Raw genomic sequence first — 25,287 nt, forward strand, 5'->3', positions numbered from 1 at the left:
GAAGAATTGCATAAAGCCAGAATTGAAAAACACGCTGGAACGCTGCAGTCCTGCAGAGGCGAGCGCAGGGATGGGTCGCAGGCTCAGGCGTCTCCATTGCTGAAGGACCAGTGGGGGGAACAAGGTGACAGGCATAGGAGGGGAGCACACACCTTTGCTGAATGCAGATTCACCCTGGAAACCCTTTAAACCCCTACCTGTCCTGCAGAGGCAGTGATTTGTTTCCTTTTTTAATGAAGATTTCTCTCTAATGAGCGGGGTGCATCCTGCCAGGAGCCCAGTCCCCAAGGTCAAGCAGCTAGGATGCTTTAACTCCCAAACCTCCCTGCACAATGGGTACAGAAGCCTGACCTGAGCCACAGCCAACGACAACCAGCACAGTTCCAATCATTACTGATAACTTGGCAAGGTGATTTCACGTTTAGATGTCTAAAGAAGGGAGGAAAAAAACCCCACCCAGCTGGGTTTGGAGCCTGGATTTTTTAGAAGAGATGGGCAAAGAAATGTTCTCCTTCGGTTACCTTCAAAAGTATTAGCATTTCCAGGAAAAAAAAAAACCTCAATGGTAAACATGAAGAGACAGTGATTTGTGGGAAACATGGAAAACTGGTGTAAACCAGTGTAAATGTCCAAAAATTTTGGGGTTTCCTCAAATTCTGCTCCCCAAAAGTGATAAAAACACCCAAAAGGCCAAACAGCAAGCTCCATCTGAAGCACTGACAAATGTTAACCCTTATGGTTTTGCTCTGTCTCGACCGGGACAGGGTATGGACTTGGTTTTGACTGTTCCCCAAGGAGACAGGACATCCTCCAGCCCTGGTGCCTCATTAACTGAAGCTCTGAGAAGGCTTGTTCATCAGAAAGGTGGCTTGGTCTAAGCCTCGCCGTAGTAGAGACCTGTAACAGTCTCCAGGACATTCACTCCTGCCCTTCCTCAATATTTCTGCTCCAAAAGTTCACTCCTGCAAGCTTTCACAGCTGGTGTAAGAAGTCCTCAGCTGGCAAAGGTGACTGACTCATAAAAGCATTTTCTACAGCTCCCCCTCCCCAGTTTACCTTTCCAGCTGAGCAGGTACTGTTAAGCTAAACGTCCTGGAAAACAAACTCCAAGTATCATGTAGCAGATGACCATCACAGCAAGGAGGGACACCGGAACTGATCCTACAGACAAGATTTCTGCAGAGCAATTGGTGACTTTGAACCCCTTCCCCACCCTCCCCCTTAGCTGCTTGGCTTTGAGATATGTTGAAGTATGGCTTCCCGTGGGACAGCCTTGCAGAACTTGCTGATAGCACAGCCCAATGGCATCTCTCTCCAATAAAGTCACCTAAATAAAAATAAAAACAAAACAGAGCTGGGGATAGGGAGAAGGTAGAAAATAGGATCTGTGGTGCTGCACAGTGCCAGAGGAGAAGCCTCCAGCAGCCACTTACAACTAGTGGATGGAGAGTCCTGGGAAACAACAGAAAACTGAAGCATTAAACGAACTATGTCTGCAATGTCCATTTTCACTGCTCTGTGCAAAAGCCTTAGGTAGGAGCTCACCAGCTCTGGTATGTGGGACACATGGGTAACAGCCACAGTGAGCCGAGAAAGCTGGGCAGCATGCAGCCACCCACTTCACCCCTTCCCGAGAAAACAACCCAAAGACAAGACACCAACAAGATGTCCCACAGAGACAGTAGAACACCACTTTTTTCCACCTCCCACTTCCTGACCCAGCTCTGACCAGTCCTCCTTCATTAAAGAAAAGGGGCCATGAACATCCAAACTGGTGAAAAACAAGCAACACAACACGCATGCTGAACAGAGACCCATCCATCACCACCTGGCTTGTTGCTCGGACTGATTTCACGGGTTTTCAAGCTGGTCTGAATCAGAGCAAAGCAAATGGATTGGGGAAAGCATCTCCAGAACAAAACAAGGAGTAATTTTAGGGGAAAGGGGCTTTTCCTAGCCAACAAGTAATGCAGCTCTTCCAGGTGAAGACTTCCACGAGCAAAACCAGCACACGTTCACACACACACATTTCCAACCCCCCAGCGCTGGACGTGTGCCCATTTCAGCAGGGGAGAAGACCAAAGCAGCAGCCCCAGCTCTGCACACGTGTTCCAGCAGCCCTGGGAAGACGGGCAAGATGGCACTTCTCAGAGTGTGGCATCAATAATAAACAAGTGCAGGCAGAGCCGGGGGGAGCCAGTGCCCCACCTGACACACTGCCTGGGAGCTGCCGCTGCATGGAACCTTTATAATCCTATAAAGCTCTTTTATGCAACCTAGGCTGAGTGAGGTCCCGTAAGGCAATGGTGTCAGTCGGATGCTTTCTCAGCTCCTCACAAAGGCCAAGCTGTTCCTTCCAAGGAAATTTTTCAGGAAGGGGGGGGTGGGGGGGTGTTGTGTTGGTTGTTTTTTTTTACTTTTATACACACCCAATCCACAACTGTTACAATTAAACTGCCAGCCAGCCCTCTGTGCAATTGTGTTCTAGTGGTTCAACGGGGCCAAGTGTGAGATGAAGGTGTGTTTGTCAACTAGGAACCTGGAGAGAGACCAAACAGCTCATTGCACACAACCCAGGAAGCTTTAACTCTGGCTCCTATGACAGCAGTATGTATCTACAAAGTCAAAAGACTGTTTCAGACTGTGACCTAATCTTCTGTGCACCTTGCCTGACTCGTGCTCCGAGTGGCACACTTGCACTGTCCAGACCTCAGGAAGGACCTGCTTGTCCAGTGCCATACCCACTTAGCTGAGAGGAACCTTTGCAACATCGCTTGCACTATTCTCCCTCCAGTTTTGCCACTAGTTTGATGCCAGGAAAGGTTTATTATCACCAGATATAAGACCTGTCCAATTTGCGCATGCACCACTGGTGCCATTCGGCTGCCTCGGTTGTGAACTTCATGTCAAACATGGCTTATTGCTTTGCTGTCCTGGAGCTCAGGCTCCAATCACCCAGGCTTGGGAGAGGTCCCAGGCACAGCCCCTGCCGCTGCACAACCCACAGACAGCCGCACAGCCAGGTTTTATCTGTAGCACCACGGAATTACTGACCTTCCAGAGAGGCAATCCAAGGTGGGTCCTGCTTCCAGCTCAGCTCTGAAGTCAAGAGCTTTTATTGTCTCGTCAGCTCACACTTGCATCAGTGTCCCTGTGTTTTCCCTTGTTTAACCGGGGATTTTCCTGATGAGAATTTGAAGGGGTCAAGACAGAAGTAAGGCGCCTGCATAGACCTGTCAGTGCATTCTCGCTTGACATGCTGAAGAGTTTTCTTTGCAAGTGCCACCAGAGATGTCAGCCAAGGTGAGCTGCTTCCCTGCAAGGAAACGCCTCTGCATACCCGTCTGGAATGACAGGCCTGCTGAAATATTGCATTCCTACCCTAGTGCTTCCTTCTCTGTTGGGAGATTTCTTTGGTACATCTGTACAATGGCCCAATTGATTTTATTTTCACTTTTTACATGACCGTTTTTTCCTGCAGTATTCTACTCTTCCAACCTTTCTTCTTCCCTTTCCTTTCTTTAATAATAATAAATTTTGTGAAAAGCTGACAACTTGCAACACTAATCTCTACTGCAACAAATGAATGACTTTACGACTCAAAGAGACTGAGTTATGCTGGACACCAGGCCTGTACTATTATTTTTTACACCCAACAACCTTCAGTTGCCCTCTCTCCCACACCACCACACTCCCACACCGTGAAGAAGCTCTCCTAAATTGATTTACCATGGTCCCCCCATCCCACAAAGGCTAATTGCTATTCGAAGTATAAAGAAGCCAAAAGTCCAAGAAAACACTGAATTCCATGGTGAGTGATGGAGAGTTGATATTTGGAGCAAAAGATGACCATCAAAGAATCAACTCTCCCCTTCTGCACTGTGCTGTTCAGGTTTTTTAAGTGTTCACAAGCACAAGTGTCACCATTGTGCTCACACTAAGCGCCCTTTGGAGGGAATCATCTGAAGAGTGCTCATCAACCTCAATTCTGCTCTTCCCAAGGCTGTCAGAAGCACTTGTGGATGCCCGCATCATTTGGGATCAGAGAAGGCTTTCTCCTCTTTGCTACTAAATAGTTGGCTCTCTGTTTTATTTCTACCCCTCAAAGTCAGGATGAAATATTTTTGCCTCAAGATGCATTGCTCACCCCAGCGTTCAGGCATTCATGTCTATTGCTGCCTTGCTTAGACCACAAAATCAAAAGCCTACTGCTAGTTTCAAAGTTCTCTGCCATTCGGTGAGCTAAAAAGCCAAAGGTTTCTTCTTTTGGCTAATATATAGCCATGCAAAAAAAAAAAAAAAAAAATACCCCATATTCCCTTAAGCCCTTGCAAAAAAGTAATGTATTCTCCAAACCTCAGCAAGGATTTTTTGGCTTCCACAGTAACACTTGCTGAGATGGCAGGATAAGTCCGTTCATGGAGATTGCTCTGTTTGGGTTATCCACTTCTGGCTCAACCCTTCCTCAGTGTAATTTTTCCACCGATCTCTGGCACAGTACTGTGACATTGTGAAGGTCAGAGAAGGTGACAGAAGGAAAAGTGTTTCTCCCAGCCCGAGAAAATGTAGACTCATCTAGGGCTTTACAGGACAGAGCCAAACAGCTTAAACTCCACCTAGAAATCAGAAACAGCTTTGCTAAGATTCCATCTATCCTGGCACTTTACAAGGGTTCCTCTATTTGCCACCCACAGACCACTGCCCCTTACAGACAGGCTAGGGTTCGTTTCCTTCATTCCTAACCAACTCTCCACTTTGTGCTCACCCCTCCTTTTTGCCCTCCATGTCATTCTCCATAAATAAAGGTGTCTTGCTGCTGAAGAACATTAAACAAAGCAAAAAAAAGAATCTGGAAGCGTAAGTAACGAATACAGCTATTTTCATCACAGTTATGCCCCAACTGCTACCTTGATCCTTATCTTCTCAATAGCATGGTACAAACGTACACAGTGCTTTTCTTCAGGTGACAACCCCCTAAACGTGGGCTTCCTCATTAGTCAATAGTGCCCAGATCTCAACCGTAGCTTCTAGTTGCAAAGAAACAAGTAACAGCCCCCACCACAGAGACCACTACAACATTACACTTCCACCAAGACACGGTAGGAGCCCTGCAACCTCACTGCATGCAGGTGGACAGCAGCCATACCCTACACATGCTCCAGAGAGCATGTGTTTGACAAAGGAAAATGCCTACAAGTCCTTGGATCTGCTTCTGAGCAGCAGGAATTAGAGAGAGGAAAGCTACACCATGGGGGCATTTTCAACCCAGTAGATCCCACTTACCAGGGACGGAAGCATCAGGCTCCTGATGAAGTATGCTCAAATGGATATTATTTTTTGAAGGAGACAAAGGTGCAGATTCTTGTAGGCTTCAGTCATTCAAACTTCAATCACTCCTTTTTTCCCAGATAGATCTATGCAGTAGGTTTCCCCTGGTCCTCTTCTCTGAGCATCTTAGGCAAAGGGATGGAGTGACGGGCATGTAAGGATCCTGCTACACATACCTGCCAGGCTCTTGGGTCTTATCAAGAGTTATTTCTGACATCCAGCAAAAAGAGAAGTGACAGCTGCCTCTGTAAGAAAGACTTTTCTGGTGCAAATCTCCAGCTCTTCCCTTTCCAAGACCTCTTTCCTGACTGCTTCTACCACTCATAGCAGCCACTCTGATCCTGAGTAGTTAAGCTCTTTTCAGGCCCAGGTGTTACCACAGAGATCATTTATGCCTGAGTTTCCCATTTTAGCCTTAGCTGAAGTTCACACAGAAGTCAGAGGACTTCTCCCAGGCGGCTGCATGCAGCTGCCCAAGCAAGTGAAATCCCCCCCAGGCCAGCCACCCTGCATGGAGAAGAGACCTGGATCCCACACCCTTACAAAGGGGTCAGCACACCAGTTCAGAAGGGATTTTTCTGTGAATGGGATAAGATGCAGACGGTTGCCTCCCAGATACAGGATGGCTGCTGTATGTGTAAATAAGCTTCCATGCAATCCCCAGCCAAAACACGCCCTCAGCTTCTCCTGTACAAATTACCAAAAAAAGTTTGGCACACGGTATATGAGGGCAAAATTTAGCAACCGAAGGAAAAATCCTTCAGTGAACGAGCAGGGAATATGTGACTCTGTTCAGATGTGGCGGGCTGGAGATGTTCTCGTTATGGTGCATTCCTGAGTGGGACCTACAGACCAAGGTGCCATGAGGAACAGCTATTTTTGCACTGCGGCAATCAGAAGCACCACAAGTAAATACATGGAGCTGCTGCAGCAATTCCCACTCGTGCAAGGCACAGGACCCGCACGGGTTATGAATGACAGCTAATAGCACTCCGCTGAAGTAAGGAAGCATTGTCTTCCCTCCTGCCTCCCTTCCCCTGCACAGAGGGCACCAGCAATCAGCGAAACCCCACAGCAGAGGAAGGGATCCAACTTGGGTCTTGCAGCCCTTGCTGATGTGCCTGAACCACAAGGCTGAACTACCTCTCCTCCTTTCCCCTGCTCTCCTTACAACAAACCTTATTCAGGATGTTTCCAGTCCATCAGAGCAAAAGACATTTTTATTTTAGGTAAATCTCAGTTGCAGCATTAAGATTCACCAGCATGGAAATGACACAAGAAGAGGGTAAGTGCTAAGAGCAGCTCTACCCACATTTGCAATACTCCCTTGCAATTCCCAAGGTTTCTGCTGAACAGTTTCCCAGTTTTCAAAAAAAAAAAAAAAATACTGCTGGGTTTTTGAGGAGGGGGTGTCCAGTTTTCCCAACTCAATGCTTAGCCACCCTTGGCTGGGAGGTCCCAGGTAGCTTGGCCCCCCAGAGCTGCCCACAACCCAATTCCCCTGGAACAACCCATTTTGTCCGTAAGAGAGCTGAGGCAGAGAACAGAGGTGGGGAGGGGAAGGTTGTTTCCTCTCCCCTTCATCCTCTCAAGAATGAAACAGCAATCAGCGAGATTTATGAAGGATTTTCAACCCAACTTAAAACCAGCCGGTGAGCCGTGGTGCCAGTGGAATGCACGGGCCAGGCAGCAACAGGGGCTTTCACTCACTGATTTAAGACGGCATTAGCTTTACCCTTGGCAGCCTGTGCCAGGAAGCACCCCCCTGCCAGAGCCCCCTCCCCAGCTGGACAGCTCACGGACCCCCTCCAGACCTCTGCCCCACAACCCACTGCTGCTCCTTATCCCAGCCACTGCTTATATTTTTTTTTTTTCAGCTTAACATTTCTTTTGGCATGAGTCCCACTAGACTGTAGGCAACACGAAGCTGTGAGTTCTGGTGCAGGGAAGCAGTTAAGTGGGGAGCAATGCAACAGAAGATGAAGAAATAAGCCCAGAGAAGAAAACAAAAGGCTTGGTTTAACCCATTTAGCTCCACACAGTGTTGAGGGAGGAAAGAGGTTTGCAGAGTATTTCCCATGATAGGATGGATTGGCAAAGAGACACACACATACACAACATGAGGTAACATCTCCCTGCAGCAGCAACACAAAGCTGCTATAAGGTAGAGGGATTTGCTCGGTTGCTGTGGAGTTTTTATGGGGTAGATTTTTATTTTGGGGTTTTTTAGTGTTGTTTGTTGTTGTGGTGGTGGTTTTGGTTGGTTTGCACTTTTGTTCATTTGTTTGTTTTGGGTTTGGGGCTTTTTTTTGTTAGGCTTTTTTTGGTTTAGTTTTTTGGGGGGGTTGGGGTTTTTGTTTTGGGTTTTTTTGTTTTGGTTTGGGGGTTTTTTGTTTTGTTTTTGTTTTACACACACTGCTGAAAATCCAGGCTCTCAGATCACCAATGCAATAAAAACAGCTCAGCTCCATCCCTGACGTGGCGTTACAGTAATCCATTTTAATCTAGAATTGGACCTAACAGCTCTCCATGACGTAAAAAACAAGGGACATTTCTCGATCACACTTACAGAAAATACAGAGGCATCCCTCACCCTGCCTTGCTTTGGAATAGTTTTTTTAGTGGGATCGAGGACCAGGAGAAGACCACAGATGTAATGAATCACACAAAGGAACACAACAAAAGAATTTATATCAGATTTTAAAGACAGCAAACCAGTGTAAACAGGTCAGGTGCTCAATGGCACAATTTTTGTGCAACAAAGTGTTGAGCCACATGCAAACTCTGTTACATCTGCTCCTACCATGAAACCCGAATTCCCAAAAGCCAGAAAGTCATCTGTGGTATAAACCTGCAACGAGTTTTGTTTTGTTGTTCCAAGGAAAGAAAATTCAAGTTCATGGTCTTTCTCAGTAGCTTCCTTTGTCTGGGGAGAGTTGCACAAAGGATATTTAGCATCTGAAATCTAAGTGACAAGAACCAGAAACCCCTTAGATGCACTTGTGCTTTGTGCTTTTTGTACTGCTGCTGGTTTTATATTTATTTCAGCAGGTTTACAAAAGCAGCATCAGACAGCATCACTCATGGGGTAAGGGTTCTCCTTCACAAAGGCAGTTCCAGTTCCCAAAACACCTCCCATCCATCCTTCAGGCTCTCTACAGCTCAGGCTACTGACCAGGAGCCTAACCAAGTCCTGCAGATCTGCCCAAGGGTGGGGGCTCCACAGGGAGCACTGTGCTCAGGGCAATGCAGGGATCAGACTTTTTGACTCAGGCCAGCCATAGCACTTAAAAATATAATAAATGCTGGACACACTGAGATTGGAGCCTTTTTTCCAAACAGCACATCATTAAACTGCAAGGCTGGTTGTCACTGGATGTTGTGAAGCCTGAAACTATGAATAGATTCCAAAAGGGACTGGAGAAATTCAGGCAAGGGAGATTCACCCAGGTGGGTGACGAAACACAAGGGACTGAAGGCAGCCGCTGGCTCAGGAAGCCTCTAAACCACCAACTGCCAGGAGCGAGCAGGACACCCCAGGAGACACATCACCTGTCCCGCTTCTCCTTGGCTCTCCCCGATGTCCATGCCCAGCTGAAGAACCTTCGGTTCGACCCCCATAGGGCAGTTGCTACATCCTCAGCACCGAGCCAGGTACCTATAAGATGCCCTGCAGCACCTTGCTTTGGCTGCAGCATTTAACCCACCTACACACTCCAACCTTTTGGGTGACTGCAAGAAACCACCCAGCGGTGTCAGCCACACGCTAACACTTTGCAACACCAGGCTGATGGATCCATACAGCCAGAGCACCCTGCTCTTTCCTCGGAGGGGCTATTGCTGCTGCACTCCCTTTTGGCAACCCCATCCCCGTGGTCCCAGCAGCAAGCCTCCCACCCACAACAGCCCTCAGCATGCCGGGACATGGGCATGCCTCGCACTGCTCCAACAACAGCGCAGCCAGCCATGTGTTAGTGTCAGTCTCTCCCACCCACCCCTGCCAGGGAACGCATCTGACTTTGCAATGAATCGCCTGTTTGTCTCCCTAACACCTCAGCCAGCCCTTTTGTTAAATTTGGGAGATAAAGGCTTAACGGCTCCACAGCACGCATCGTACAGCGGGACTTGGCCTGCTCCTTTCCCCCTCCCTGTCCCGTCTGTCAGATAAATTGTGCTGTCCCTCCCAAACAGTGCCCGGTCTGTTCTCAGCAGATGCTGCAGTTACATAGCTGCCCTTGCCCAGACCACAGAGATTGGCAGCCAGGGAAGAAACTCCTTGTAGCCAACGCAGCAGCTTCCCTCGCTGCCTGGAGATATCCCTGTGCACACACACACACAAGTAGCACAGCAGCTCAAGGGAAAATAAAATAAAAGGTTACCCTCCAGACAACAAATCTTAGAAGCTGCGGGTTTGAAACTGAACCTTTAAGGGAAGCACCGTGAATGCAAAGAGCTCCCCGGGTTGGTTGGGACAGAAAAACAACAGGAGAATGAGCTGCTGCTTCCTTCCCCGGCCCCAGCTCGTACATTCAGGACCTGGACATCCCAGCTGGAAGCAGAGGCTGGCTCCTAATCAACTTCTGGACAAATGACAACTTCTAGAAACAAGCATGCAGATTCAGGCAGAAGGGGGTTTTCACCTCCTCCTCCCCTCAAAACATTTTACCCAGCCCTGATTATATATCGCACGGAGGTCAGCGCGTGGAGTATTTAGATGGCTGGGCAGTTTGACACATCATCTGATCTATTTTGGGAGCAGTTTACAGCTCTGCAATTCCTCCCCTGCACAGCAGCGATAGCTTTTCCACTCTAATGTCATATTATCCTCATGGCAGGTTTAAAAACTAAACAGGTGAAAAAACAAACTTTCTGGGCACTGGAGAGAGCAGGATGCACTAGAGGCACTATGGTGATGGGATGGGAGAAGTTTATCCTCGTTCTGAGCCCCAACAGAGACCATAGGAAAGGGCTGTGAACATAGAGGGCTGGCTCCTTACAAAACTCAACAGAAGCATAGTCAAAGGCTCTTGCATAAAGGTCATCCCATGACAAAAGGGGTCTCTCCAGTGTCTTTTTGAAGGAGCTTTGCAGTCCTGAGGTTTTACAAGCCTCAAATGAAACTTCAATGGTCAGGTCTGCAGCTAAGCAAACTACCTCTGACCAAGGTTTCAGACTCCTCAGATACGGGTAAAACATCAGTGCAGGAGACTACCTTCTTGCTGATGTGCCATAGAAGAGGTTCCCACGAAGCCAGACAACATCACAAGACTTAATGTCTTCTGCTCCAGACACAAGGGCACTGCATGCTCCTTCCCTCGCTGCCACCCGCCAAATAGCACTACTCTCCTCCCCTTGAGCCCCCCCAGCACCCCAACAGACCACTCCTCCACACCACAATTTCTCTCAGCAAAAAGAAGAAGGAAGGAACAAACAGTGTGAACACCTGGCATCAACCTCCCCACATCCATTCACCACCACAAAGGCAGGGCCAGGTCCCACACCGTTACAGGAATGGTGCGGCCCTTCCTCAGGGGGTTTAATCCGTGCACAGCTGCGTGGAAGGGAAGGAGATGCTGTAACAGTGGCTAATCACTGGTGATGGACACATTTCTATTGATAGCCAAGATGTCTCTTACAGACCTGTGCTGCTGGCAGGACCCTCAGGCACCATCTGAAGGTGACTGGACTACAGAATATCAACAAGGAGCTCAGCCAGACCTACCTTTGCCAACCCTTCAGGTGAATACCCTCAGCATACTTGGCAATTTCAGTTTATACATGTTTTTTATGACACTATGTAGAGTCTACATGACAAAAATCTATAGCCTAGGGAGAGCCAAAGCTTTAATCTATGAGTGCTAAGTAGACACATATCATCCATCTTCAAAGCAATGCATTTGTGCTCAGTAACTAAAAGGAAAATCCTTTATGTGCTGTACTGAAGAGGCACGTGGGCACACTCAACCAACCAGTACTAGGGAAAGCATTTCCCTCCTGTATTGATCATCTATCCATCCAACTAAGTTGCATTAAAAAGGCAGGGGGGAGGACAACAAGCCAAGTGTTATACATAGCAACTTCTGATTAGATTATGAAACTTTAAGAAGATCTTAACAAGTGGACAGTGTGCATTTTACATAATTAGCTTGTTACTTATAAATGCCTTCCATAGTGCCAATGGCAGATTTTCACCACCTAAAATAGCCTAAAGCTGTTGGATTCAAGAACTCCTGCCATCCCAATTTAGATCAACTCAAATACAGAAACCACGAGGTGGTTTCGTTACACCAAGATTAAGAATTGAATCGGCTCTTGTGTTGGATGTTGGAAGGGGTAAAAGATTCTAGGGCAAAGACATATTATGTCACAGCGTACCTCGCCAGCCCAATCCTCACTGAATGTGCGAGCTGTTCTTCACAGCATTTTGACAGATTTTGAGTTACTTATGCAGGGGATAGAGCCTTGCTTTAAGACTGGACATAAAGATGCAGCATTGTAGGATGCCACAGCTGTATCTGTATTCATTCAGCAGAGAACTAGCTCCATGAGACATATGCTTCATGAAGCTGGGACTGTTTCACCTCAGTTCCAGGAAGCAGCTCAGAGCAAGCCTTGAGTTACAACCACTGCCTATAAAACATGACCTCAGAAGCAGCAAACTAGGTAAGGAAGCCATTTGATTTGCAAGTTGGCTCATGCTCGACAAGGAATTCCCAACAAGTGCAGAGCTACACAATATCATTCGTATGCCAATCCCTACACCACTCTTTCCCAGTGCCTGCTGACATCTAAAAGGAGGAACAGTTTAAATTCTAAGTGAAAGGTGCAAGAAGACATACTAGAAAGCATCTCGAGGAAAAATTGTCTCATGGGAAGAGGATCCACAAGCTTAAAGTTATCCCAGCATGCAAACGTCATCGAAGCACCATCAACCAATTTGTGCAAGTTGCCATTTTCCAAACCACCCACCAACAGCCAGCAAAACACGCAGAGAAGACAGATAGCATGTGAATCCCTAGTTACCCAAACCCACCACGGAGCTAAGCTCTACAGATGCATACTACGTGATGCCCTATCTTCACCTACTGAATAGCATTAAGACTTACATAAAACTGCCTTGGTGTAACATTGAGTATGTCCTTTCAACGCACCATATAACAGCCATTGCCAAGGACTGAAGGGGAAAACAGTGGCCACGTATCTAGGGCAACAGAGCCCCAAAGAACTTGAAGAAAAAGGAAAATACTTCCCAGTTTTGCTCCTCAGACCCCAGAAATGTCATCGTTCCACTCTGACAAATCTACAGTGCAGCACTTTAATCTCTTCCTTTAAAAAGATTATCAAGTTACAGCTGAAAATGGCATAAAGTTTCAGCTGACTGTGAGAAACCATAGTGAGGTCGGAAGTTGAGTGTCCCTTTCATCTACACATTTGGGAAAAAAAAAAACAACTGGGAAGAACAAAACCAGCCAGTGCACCTTCTGCATTCAACTCTACAAGAACGACCCAGGTTGGGAGATTCTGTCTTGCAACATAAATCGTTTGTGTGGTCTGAAAATACATGATCCATCTCCTAGTCCAGTGCTGGATGATCAGTTTTTCTCAGATTAACAAAGACATTTACCTGGCATCTCATGTAAAATAACTATGACTTATATCCTTAAACTCCTCTTGAATTCAGAATGCTTTAGAATCCACATGTGAAAGAAATGAAGGGACCTGAGAGTTTTGTATCATTCTTTGTTAACTCCTTTAAGAGCTAGAAGTGGAAGAAGTGAAAAGAACAAAATTGTTGTAAACGAAATTACTTGCAATTCAGCCACTCGAGGGCCAGGAAACACCAGCATAATTACATCTGCATTAGAAAATAAGTTCTACCTAAAAAGGTTATGTGCTCATATTTTGCAAAGGAGCACTGCATGAGAATTTTTTTCCAGATTCCCATCTTGTCTTCATTTCCTCAAGACAACTAGATGGAAAGGATGTAGCGGACCACGGGGGGAACAAACTGATCTTACAAGTATCGTTTTTGAGAATTAAAATTTCATTCTAGGAGGGCCACAATAGAAGGCAAATTTGCTGAAAGAGCTTTTACAGTTGTTCACAAGTCATTAGCGTGCCTTGTTTTCCAGTTACTGAGTCTCTGGGCTTCCCTAGTGTGACAACTAACCATGGGATGACCTAGAATTCTGAGTACTCAGGAGTAATGAAAAGAAAGTTGACTTTCAGCATCAGTAGGGATGCTGTAGGTAAGTGGACTCTTAACAGCTTTCTCTGAGCTCTGTGTCTCAGACAGCATGTTAAAAACACCCATGAGGAACCAAATGCATTTTTTCCATTGAGTATAGAACCTGGATAATGCATTCTAAATAAGCCTTGGGGCCAGGTGGTTAATGAGAATGGTAAAATATTTAATTTAATTTATTTAGCAACTGCCCATTCAGATCTTGCAGAACAAAACCTGCATGCAATCATGAATCAAAATTCCATTGCAGCGTACATACACGAAAGGAGATGTTTTAGGTTACTTGTACAGCTCATCTCTGAAGTTTTCCCCGAATTAAACTACGAAGCCTTACATTAGCAGTAATCATGTATTAAAAGGTATCTCCAGATACTTAGGTACTGGCATTAAATCACACTATTTCTGTATCACTGGTAGATGCACTTCGGTAGTTACGCTCAGTTTTCACATGCGTTTGCCAGAAACTGTGTTCAGCACTACAAGGGACAAGCAAATTCCAGGGACTCCAGCCTGTACCTGGGTGGCTATACAGACATCAGGGAAATCCTGTGGCACATATAAACAATCAGATGATAAATCTATTTGTGATGATGCTTTAGCACAGGTGGGATTTGTCTGACATGGAAATACAATGAAAATGAAGAGAAAATTAAAAAACACATTGGGCAGATTCTGTAAGCAAGAGAGCTTTGCTCTAAGTCTTCACAAGTAACCCTTACCTTCCTTTCCAGCTTAGCCCTTCATATCCTAACATGATCAGTAATAAAGAACACTGAGAAACCCCCTCCCTGTACTACTCCATCAACAGATGCTCATTAGAGTTAATCACAACCAGAGCAGCTCCAGCCTGAAATGCAGTTTCCATCTGTCTTCAAAATGCATGTGGGCTTGCTTTACAATTCCCACATCCCACCTCTTTTAGTGGGTCTGGAGACTGAGTCATCACCCCCAGGATCATATGGGGCACAACTACATGGAACCTATCAGCATTAGAGCCAACAGGCTAAAAAAAGTGAAATAATAAAATCAGAAGGATCTAACTCAATTTCCAAGTGTCACAAAGTGGCTCAGCTATACAGCAAAATCTCAAAGAAACTATCAATAATGATACTGGAGCAAGAGTACAGACTGTTTCCAAGACCAGAAACAACTTGCCCTTGAATAGGTCTCCCTGGCTGGTTTTCTCACCATCGGGAGTAAACATGACCAGACATGCAGAAGACAAAAGCCAGGGCAGAAGTTAAAAGCTGGCTGAACCACCAGCTGAACCCTGCTCGCCCTCCAATTTAGCATGAGTTACCTTTTCCCCTTGAATCCTGTGGCAAAGTGTATTTGAAAGGAAGGGTATGAATGCAAGTTGAAGGAAATAATTAGATTCAAGGAGGTTTAAGATGAGCCATCTCTTTGGTGTCTTGTGCAAACTGCACTAGAATTCCCAGTGCTTTAAGCAAATCACTGCATGACACTTGCTGAAGCAGCAGCTGAAACCCTATAGCACTGCGACAAAACTTGGCTGCGTCCTTCTCTTAGGTTTTACGTCCTCCCTTGGTAGACGGTATCACATTCCCCATCTCCTTTCTTCATCTACACTTGAAACTTTCCAGTTGGCCCCATGTCAAGAAAGCCGTCCCACCCCCAGCCTTGGTGTCTCATCCCTGCGAGGATATGCCTTCTACCAAGCCTTCCACCCAGCTCCCCGCTCCCTCCAGCCCACCCTGAGGTTACAGAGGCAGCCAGCATCCCCTGACCTGCATCCCCCAGGGATGCTAACCCACAAGTCTCACACCTTGCTTCCTTGAAACCCTGCAAGCGCGGGATACACTTGCAGTTCTGCAGGCTGAACCACAGGAACAGGAGTGGTGGGATCGCACTGGCTTTGCCAGCTTTCTCTGCACCACAGTCCCCAAAGTGACATTTGTTTACTCAGTGGTGGAGAAAGGAATCCCTCTAGTTTACCCCTCTCCGGCCCCAAAACAGCAGTGGTTGAAAGTGCCCCAACAGCGTCTAACTCACACAATAGCAATAAGCAATAGTGACACTAAAATCAGGGGGAAACATTTTAGAGCCAAGAAACAACAGGGAGACGTTCACTTCTGTTGCTGTTGTTCCAGGCTGACCAACAGGTCTCAGGACAGAAGGGTGCAAGAACATCCCATCCTAGCAAACAACTATTGCTACTACTTATCCTTACCACCAAAACCACTATTAGTATTCATTTCTCCCAGCCTGTGTCTAAGAGTTTAAGCAGGGACTCACACCTAGTTTCCCAGGCCCACGATTTCCCCCCCCAGCTTTCTGCTGAAGATATCCATGTTGACAGTCTTGACACTTCAATAACTAACCCTGATCTATTCTAGAGTTGTCGAGAAGCAAAGAGAACTTTATCAAAGCAAATGGCAGCTTTGGGAAAAAAGTAAGGCCCATATAACATGAAGCTGAGAAGAAACCTTTCTACCAGAGCTCCGTAACATAATTTCTTTGTGAATCAAAAGCATTCTTCACACTGGAATTTTCCTCCAAGTTAAAGAGGGCTTGCAACTAATTAAAAAAGCCCTCCAAGTTTCCAAAGTATTTCAAGTGATAAAACCAAAGTTACAGCCTGAAAATAAATCATAACAGTAATATGCACACACTTGAGAGAAAAAAAAACAGATATAAACCTACACTGGAAAAATCTTACACTTAGTGCAGCCAAAATGCCAGTTGATACATGTCACATTTGGGCGCTCTAGGCAACGCTATCACAATGGCTAATACAGGCAGGCAGGACTCCAAGACGAACGTCCAAAGCCCAGGAGGACACACAGATGCTCCCTGGAGCCTTGGAGACCAGTGATGGCATCTCAAGCCTTTTGCTGAAGCTTTCACACACGTTTAGCATCTTGAGCAGCAGCTCAAGTCAAAGCAAGGCTACGACCTTTCAGATGCTGTTACCAGCTAATCCTTCTTGAAGGAAGGCCTCAGAAAACATTTAGATTGAAGTATCCGTGAGATTAAGATGTTTATCCATCCTGTATTCTGCACATTTGTGATTTCAGTGTCTCCTGGCTGCAAGAGCTCAGGAGGACCAAGAGCCAAGAACGAAGAGAACAAGTCAGGCAAGGGAAAGGGTAGCAACGCTAGCAGATGCTTTGTATGTTTGCTAGAAACCTGTCATCAATCTGCAAATAAAAGAGTAAAACAAGTTTAGGGGACATTTTCCCCCAGATGGAAATACCTTGTGCGGCTGAGTTGACCAATCTATAGGGCATCGCAAGAACTAAGGGCATAACACGAGAGGTGCTCCCTGACAAGGCTTCCCAAGTGTTGCATCTACCTTCAGCCAGAAGTGCCATGAACCCCTTCAGACCACCCCAGCCGATCAGCAGCCCAAAGCTGCCCCAGCATGAGTGCTAGGAAGGAGGGCTGTTACCTCCCATTGTGGCTGGAGATCCTGGGCTAGCAACCACATGCCAAGATGAGGGTCTTCCCTCCTCCCACCCCAAACTGGATGGGGGTTTGGTACCAGGGCCCCCATGGCGAAGCCTCATTGAGACACTCAAATACCTGGAGGATGATGCAGACCTTTTCCAAGCACAGCTTGCAGCATGGGAATAGAGGCCTCCAAAGCAGCTTTGGCCATGCACCACAGAAAATGTGCATATGTGACTGCAGAGCAGAGTTTAGGTAACATAACAGACGGAAGGATGAAGACACAGCAGCAAGAAAAGAGCATTCCTCACAATGCAACGGAGTGAGGACAGGGCTTTATGGCAAGATAAGTCAAAGCCTTTCTAACTCAGATTGCCACCTTCACCCTAGAATAACTATAATTTGTAGAGTGCAGGTAGCACAGTTTGCAGACTCCAGGGTTAGGAAGCTCACAGGCTTTGGTCACAGGTGAGACCACTCCACCATGAAGTCCCACCAGCTGCGCAGGAGTCATGCCTTTGCATAGGATGCTGCATGGCAGGAGTCACATGAGGGCAGGGGACAAGTTACCCAGTGCTTCGGTGAAGTTTCGGGGCTCACTACCTGTTGTGGCTCATTTAGGATGATGGGGAGCTGGTCCTGGGCAAGGATGGTCCCTGGCAATTTTATGTTCCTATACATTTAGTCACAACAAACGGGCAAGTGGATTTCAGGACGCCACTGGACATCTCCCAGGCAAGGCTTTACAGCCTCCCCAAAATAATCTTCACTGGTTTCACACTGAAGGCCCCAGAGCTTGTAAGGCAGGTTTAATTTTAGAGCACACTCATCGGATTTGCTTACATAATTTTCTTGATTTGGAAGGCTTTTTATTTTCCTTATGGAGAAAAGCTGTCCAAATTTATCACATTAAGTAGGGGGCTGCTTGCCCATAAGGATCTTAAAATACATTGGCTGCGATTTTCCTTTTAAAATTTGCATATCACAATTAGGGCAATATGGAATTAGAGCAGCTTTAAAGGGTGAGGTGGGAAAGAAACCATTAAAAAGGCCAAATCCTTACCAAATTATACTGGCAACTAAATGCAGTGGCCCACAGGGTGTCCAGAGGCTGCTGAAAACAGGGCAGCAAGAGATCAAGAAATGTTCCAGCCTGAACCCCTTAAGCAGGATGTATAAAAATCCCACAACAGAGAATTTTATTGATTTTAAAGAGTTTTCAGTGATTTTAAGGGAACACCATCCTTGTGTTAAAGGTATGTTTATAAGTACCAGAGATGATGTTGGCCTCATCTAACTGGGCAAGAGCCTGGTGTGCAAAGAAATCTCTCCTTTGGGTACCCTGTAAACCAGTCCTTCTAGCCAGCATCAGGACTTGGTAGCAGCCTAGACACTGCTCCAGATTTAGTTCTGCTCTGCTCCTCCTCCTCCTCATCATCATCATCCCTTGATTACAGCCAGAAATCAACTTCTGAGGTTTGTACTTACCAACCCAAAATCACAGCCATAAAACTCACATCAATATCTCACTTGATCCATTACTCACAATTTTGATATTGCTTAGTTCATTTTTGTAGGTGGAAGTCAGGCATCTTTTATAGCAGGTACTTTCCAACCCTATGGATAAGTTGCAGGAGTAGAAAGAAGCTGTCAACTTATGCAGCCTGATGACACAAGGAAGCCCCACATGAATGCCACAGGCCAGCATCCCTCAGACTGAAGGCTCACAGGAGGAAGAATTCACTTTAGATGTTGCCAGATGTCTTCCGCCTACAGAAAATCCATTGTAAGGGTCACTCCAGCAGGTCCTTTACCACTCTGCCCAACCGTCATAGCAATGCACAAAGGAAAAAGTCACACCTCAAGCAGAATCATTTCATTTGGGTCAAAACACAGCTCACGGGTCTTGCATTTAGGTTTCCAGCACTCCTGACAAGAGGAGTCCTGGAGCTCCCTGCCACCACTCTAGGAAGCCGTAAGGGATGGAAAGCCATGCTCTGGGCTGCTCTTTGATGTGAGCAATTCCCACTTCAAAGGCAGCTCATTAGCCTCCCTCTTTCAGATGATCGTTACAAACTCCATCAAGTGCCAGCTGCCTTCACTCACTGAAGTTGAGGTCTCTTGGCCACAAGCTTTGAGTAAAGGTGACACCCCCAAGACAGAGGCAGGAGAATAGCTAAAGCAGATCCTCACCTCCAACTTGCTGCACAGAGGGATGGCAATTCCTCCAGGGAGCTGGCACATCTTTTCTATTGAGGTACCTTGTCTCCCAGCACCTGCAGCCCTATTTGTTGTCTTCTACTGAAGAGCCTACTTCATACAAGCATGGCCTTCAAAAAGCTATCCTGGAAAGGTCCCCCAAGCTTGCCCAGGCATCCCTAGGGGAGGAGGAGGTTTTGCAGATGGCACAGTTTGCAGTGATGTATCAACACACCTCTTCACAGATCATGAGGCTGAATGACAGCATCATCCCCAAGTGAAAATTTGCATGTAGGTGAAACATCTCCTTTCAGCCAGATCTTGGCGTTTTCTCAGAAGTGCAGTTACAAGCTGGCTGCTCACACAAGTAGTGATACATTCTCAGCAGTACCCAGAGCAACAGCTCCCAGAAAAATCTTAAGAGATGCTAAAGCTAAGCTTAATGGCCTCATGTCTTAAAGGAGGAAACATTGACACCTCATGGTGCTAAACCCATTAGGGCTTGCCACCAAAACCTAGCAAGACAGAGGTCTTGGTTCAGGCAGGTAAAAACCTAAGGATATGAAGTATATTCATAAGACTTTTTTTCCCCCCCCATACTGTAAACAATACTCTGGGTATTCTTTGAGCAAGAATAAGAAAAAGCCTCCCCAAACCTGGCTACTGATTTTCATTACTGCTCCAGGAAATTTAGCTAGAGAAACCAGATTTAATGCATAACTACACCAGTGAACATCCACATTGTCACTGTTTGTGCCCAACTCATGACCAAGCCTGAAGGTGGCCAGGGACTGAAGAGCAGCATGGTGATATTCTTCACCCATGCATAAACTGCTATAAAGAGGGAAGGAGAAGTTCCCTGGTGGTAAGAAAATAAGATTAAATCAGTTTATGATTCAGCCAGAGCCATAAGTGAGATGCACTTTGCACCACAGCACAGTGGGTCCTTGGAAGGATTTCAGAGCTGCAGCATTGCAGACTCAGCCCCAGCACAGCAAAGCAGCAGCATCCACATCCCACTCGTGTGCGATGTCTACTCTCTGCAGCCTGCAGGGCACCAGGGGACTCTTCACAAGCACCATGAAAAACCCAAGCTAAAGAAACTGAAGGTTTGTTCCCCACTAAAAAAAAAAAACACCAAACTCATACAGCTGCCAGCTGCTCCTGTGACAACCCAAACTGCTCACCTATCTCTAAAGTGGTGCTAAACTAAGTAGAAGAGCTGAAATATCATAGCCAGGGGGAGATGCAAGGAGGGGAGGGTGAAGTTACACAGGGCTACTGGCAAAATAAACCTCGGTACTTCTCTTCACCCTGCCAGAGCTAAGAGCTGCATCAGCACTCATTTCAGGCATTGGATTTAACGCTTCCTTTCCTCAGCCACCATCCATCCCTGTCAAAGGTGGCAACGCTCTGCCAAATAGCCATTCCCTCCGCAGTCTGCTGGCAGCCACCCAGCTAGGATTAAATTTGGACCTAGAGCAGAAGAATAGGGGTCTCAAGTGAAGCCCACAGGGTCAGGATGCTGTTAAATCAGTTAATTGGACTGCAGGGATGTAGGCAAGGGGATGGAGAGCCTCATATGCGGAGGGGGCGAGCACTATCTCCTCACCCCTTTGGAAAGTGGGGCCAATATGAAACAAAACAAAAAAAAGGTTGTGATAATTCCCCCGCCCCCTGCTCAGGGATCTTCCCCTCTCCCCCCCAAACACACGTCATCTGACACTTTGAACACAGAAAATCCCTGTCCCACCCAACTTCTCTCCCAAGCAAGAATTATCCTTCCCACTTGCCCAGGGCATCGCATGCAATGACTGTTTTTCACTCAAGCTTCAGGGAAACAGAGGCCAACCTCTTTCACAACCACAGCTCATCTTCAACCAGAGAGTTAAAGTTACTGAGCTAAGAGGATGAATGCACTGTTGAAGCACTCCCATTTCACCCAGCGAGTTAAGGACAGCAGAGAAAAACTGGTATGTGACTCACTGTCCTGCATTTTTAAGTGAAAAAGCAAGAGCTGGAAAAGAAAAAAAGAAAGAGTGAAAACAACAAAAGGAGAGCAAGCACCTCTAAAACACCCTAGCTGGGCAATTTTAGGCCCTGAATCTGCAGATGCAGGCGCTCTCTGCAGGAGCTGGTTCACACATTAGCCTAGGTGATGTGTTTGCAGCTTTATATCTGAGAGGCTGCCTATATTAGTCATCTGTAAGGGGACACTTCAGCAATGCTAACTGGAACAAACCAAGCACAGGAATGCAAACTGGGGTGGTTAACCCACATCACTTTTGAAGGAGTGCCTCTGCACAAGGCTCTAAAGTGCCCTTAATTCAGTTTAGCCTGATTTGCATTGAAATCAAGGATGTTAAAGCGAATTAAGGCTGTTTAATCCCCAGGGAGAGTGTTTCCACCAGGGCTAGTTAAGAGTAATTGAACTAATCCACTTTAAAAGTCAGTTCAGATTAGTTGCGCTAAGTGGCTGTGCAGATGAGGCTGGGGAGCACAGGGACTGTCTCTAGCATGCAATAATCACATCAATCTGCCTCTGGGGCTGCTCTGGGGGACAGCTACAGCAGGGCTATTTTGCTATGCATAAGGCTGGGAGTGGTCCAAGACACTCCAATAAGAACACTAATAGAAATGTCTACTTGTGCTTGACAGGTGCCATCTGGTTGCAACTGAAGGCATTTTCCACATGTATTTTCTGTACATACCATATATGCTGGGTATGGCCAAGGGGAAGCTGTTTTTATGCGCAGCTCAGGGACCAAGTTCCTGGTCCAAAAAGTGCTGGCAGCCTCTCTCATTCAAGCCATGCTTGAAGCTCATGTCACCTCACTGGAATATGTGTTACAAGCATGCAGGTCTCCACACCCCTGTCCCAGAGATGTCAGGAGGTGGGCTGTGGGCTCACTGGAGGACTGAGGGACCATCCCCACCATACACCAATGCCTGAGGGTGGGTGGCTTCCCCATTTAGTGCTAGCACACCCATCCTGCTCTTCTGTGAGCTCCCATGTGTTACCCATTGCCCACTGGTTTCCACCCTAGCTTTGCAACGGGACTCAACTGGTTAGAGGCAAAAGCAGTTTGGCCCCACACAGTTCCCACAGAAACAAAGGGAAGCTAAGAAGGGGCAACAGATCAAAGAGGGCTAACAGCCACCCCAAAACCCATCCTGCCCCAGTTTCTACTGCAGGTCCCCCCCAGCCCAGGCAGCGGCACAGAGAGGGCTCAGCACAGGTTTTGCCTTTCTAGGAAAGCACTGAGCCCCTCTGATCCAAGCCAGTTCTTCCCCAGCTAAGAATAATCCCCCCAGCTGCTGTTTGATTTACACATTACCATGGACGCAGAGTGTTTTTTATCTGGTAGATATACACGGGGAGAGGGAGCAAGCCTGCGTGTGTTCATTCTGGTTAATGTTTCCTGTGCGGTTCAGCCCGTTATGCCTACAGGTATGTTTATTCCACTACTTTAGCAAACCAGCAGACTTTTTAATGGAACTGTTGATATTTTTCCTGGCTGATCCTCCTGGAGAGGCGAGGCAGTGTACAAATGAAGTTCATTCCTCGCTCCAGCCTGAAGCTACTCTTCTCCTGGGACCGCAGGGAACTGAAGGTTTCCATTGCACTGGTCAGATTTCTTTCTTCTCCAGCCTTCAAGTTTTAGATACATAAACAGAGGCGCTCAGGCAGCTGACAGTAGCAAGAGCAATGCGTGGCTGGTGCTTTAGGCAAGGGCAGCAGCTGCAGTGAAAATCCAGCCGTGCATCTCCCAGCAAGGCTCTGGAAAAGGCTAGCGGGTGCAACATTGCACCCCTAAAATGAAGCCTCACGTACACAGCTCATTTTGCAGGCAGATCCCGCAGGCTGAAGCTAGGTGTTTCCTGCTTATTAGCATTTCAGAGCTCACTAAGTCATCAGCAGATTACCCATACATTTATCTCAATCTCCTTCATTGCTGCACCAGGAGCAGCAACTCCCACCCACAGGGCTCTGCTTCATTAGGCACCTATAGAAGACACTTTCAGATACGGTCCATGGTCCAACAGCCCTTTGGAGTCCTAAAGATAAGCCAAAGGATGTGCACCAAGTTCATGACAGCTCACAGACTGCTCCCCTGAGAACAACCCTGTTTCACAAGCAGAAGTACCCCGAGATTAACAGATGTGTCCAAAGCCACACAGATGCCTGGCAATCTCTGCTCCCTTTACTCCCACAGAGCAATCAGGTAAAAAGCTACTCAGGCCTCTGAACACATCCAGACAGACCAGACGCCAGCTCTAGAGCCACTTCAGTTGCAAGTACTTGAAAGGAGTGCTGCAAAGAGCTCTGGTAACAGAGTGAACAGCCCCATGCAAGCAGGAGCACCTGCTTGGGCATGACTGAGCTAAACACCCCTGCCTCTGAGCCTGTGCTGCTGACCTGCCCAACAGCAAGTGAAGCACAGCATCCCCCAGAGCCGCTCACCAGCCTCTGGCCACACTCAGTGCTGGAGCAGCCAGCCTCTGGGAGCAGGTGGGGTCACCATCCCCCTCCACACCATGAGGTGCTTCCCCTGCCTATACAGCAGGGTCTGCAAGGGAGAGCATCCAACCCCAGCCAGCTGCTAGGGGACAGGGTAAAAATACAGCCAGTGTCACCACCTAAGAGGGTCATCAAGCCTCCTGCAGTCCCAAACTCCAATGAGTCAGAAAAGACGAAGCCTTCAGGCTCACCTCCCTGCTCCCAGTGCCAGCTCCAGCTCTCAGATTTTCCATGAGCCTTGCGGCAGCCCAAGCAGCAAGTGCCTCAAGGGATGCAGTGCTGAGGGAGGATGCCCTTCCCTTACCCCAGTACCTCCCACAAGGCAGTGGCTGGGACAGCCCAAAGGGAACCCAGTCCACATGCTGAGGAAGACTGGGACCACCAGCTTCCCAGAGACAAACTGCATTTAGTTTTAAGGCATCTCCACTACATCAAGTGATGTTTGTTTCTGCATGGCTGTTGATCCCTCTGCAAGCTGAAGAGACAAATGCAGGATTGTACCCGGTCCTGCTCCCCTCCAAATGCATCTCCTTAGGCAGAGACCTGCTCTGCAAGGTGCAGGGCAGCTGCTGCGCTACAAACACATTTTCCTCAGCTACAGAAACCAGCATGGAGACGGTGGCTTTTAACACTGACCGCAGGGACTGCTCAAAGCCCTGTTCAGTCCACTTCACACTCTCAAGAGCTTCAGCTTCAGTCCTCTCTTCAGGCTCATGCTAAGCCTCTGGATTTCCAGAATCAACATGGGACAAGCCAGAAGATAGAAACTGTCACCAGGGATGCAACACAGCTGTGCTAATGAGCCAAAGTAAGTGTTGGATCTTTGGTTAGACCCTGTAATTCAGCTCAAGTGGCTGTTTCACCTCTGGCCTGTCAGATCAACTTGCTAACCACAGACTGGGAAATAGCTCCCTGCTAGCTCCCAGCAGGAGATTTATCTTTGGCAGGGGCTGAAAGCATCCCTGGCCCCCCTTCACCCTTGATTACAGAGAGGCCCAGAGATGCGGAAAGAGAGCTACGCTCTAAGTTTGCCAGGTATTTCAAGATCTCACCTTACACTGGAAGAGGATTAGGGCTAGAAAAGAATTTTGTCAAGATTAAGCAAAACAAGTCAGTTCTTTTAAATAAAGTATCATTTCTGGTGAACTGTCCCCAGAGGGGCTTGGGCTCCAGGATAAGGTTTCTCGTCAGAGGAGGTGGGCAGCCCTGGAGAGCTGTAGCACTGCAGGGCTTGCAGCAGCACAGTAAGCTGAACCCTGTGTCCCCAAGCCGGGCAAGCTCCACTGGTGTCACTGATTGCACTGGGATTGGTCCCTGTAGCCCACACCAATGGAGCCAGCCCAGAAGGATTTGCCTGTGTTGGATCCTCACCCTGGGTGTGGTCGAAATGCACTGTCTTCCAGGTACCCAGTCCCACCAGTTGCCCTGGCTCCCAGGTAAATAAGCCACACTGAGCTGAACTTGGCTTCCCAACACTGATGTCACACCACATCACAGCTCATTCACTCACACCATAACTCACACCTGAGCAAGACCAAAGCTGGTTCTACACAATAGGGAAGCTCAGCTCTCCAGTGCCACT

The 25,287-nt window shown here is 47.3% G+C and overlaps 1 protein-coding gene across 1 annotated transcript in view; it reads right to left on the reverse strand.

Moving 5' to 3' along the window:
* The window catches only part of WNT9A (Wnt family member 9A), a 55,656-nt gene that overhangs the window by 19,996 nt on the left and 10,373 nt on the right, over nt 1-25,287 (reverse strand). The window lies entirely within an intron of this gene.

Source organism: Falco cherrug, chromosome 4 (genome assembly GCF_023634085.1).
Source record: "Falco cherrug isolate bFalChe1 chromosome 4, bFalChe1.pri, whole genome shotgun sequence".
In the NCBI taxonomy this organism is placed as follows: Eukaryota; Metazoa; Chordata; class Aves; order Falconiformes; family Falconidae; genus Falco; species Falco cherrug.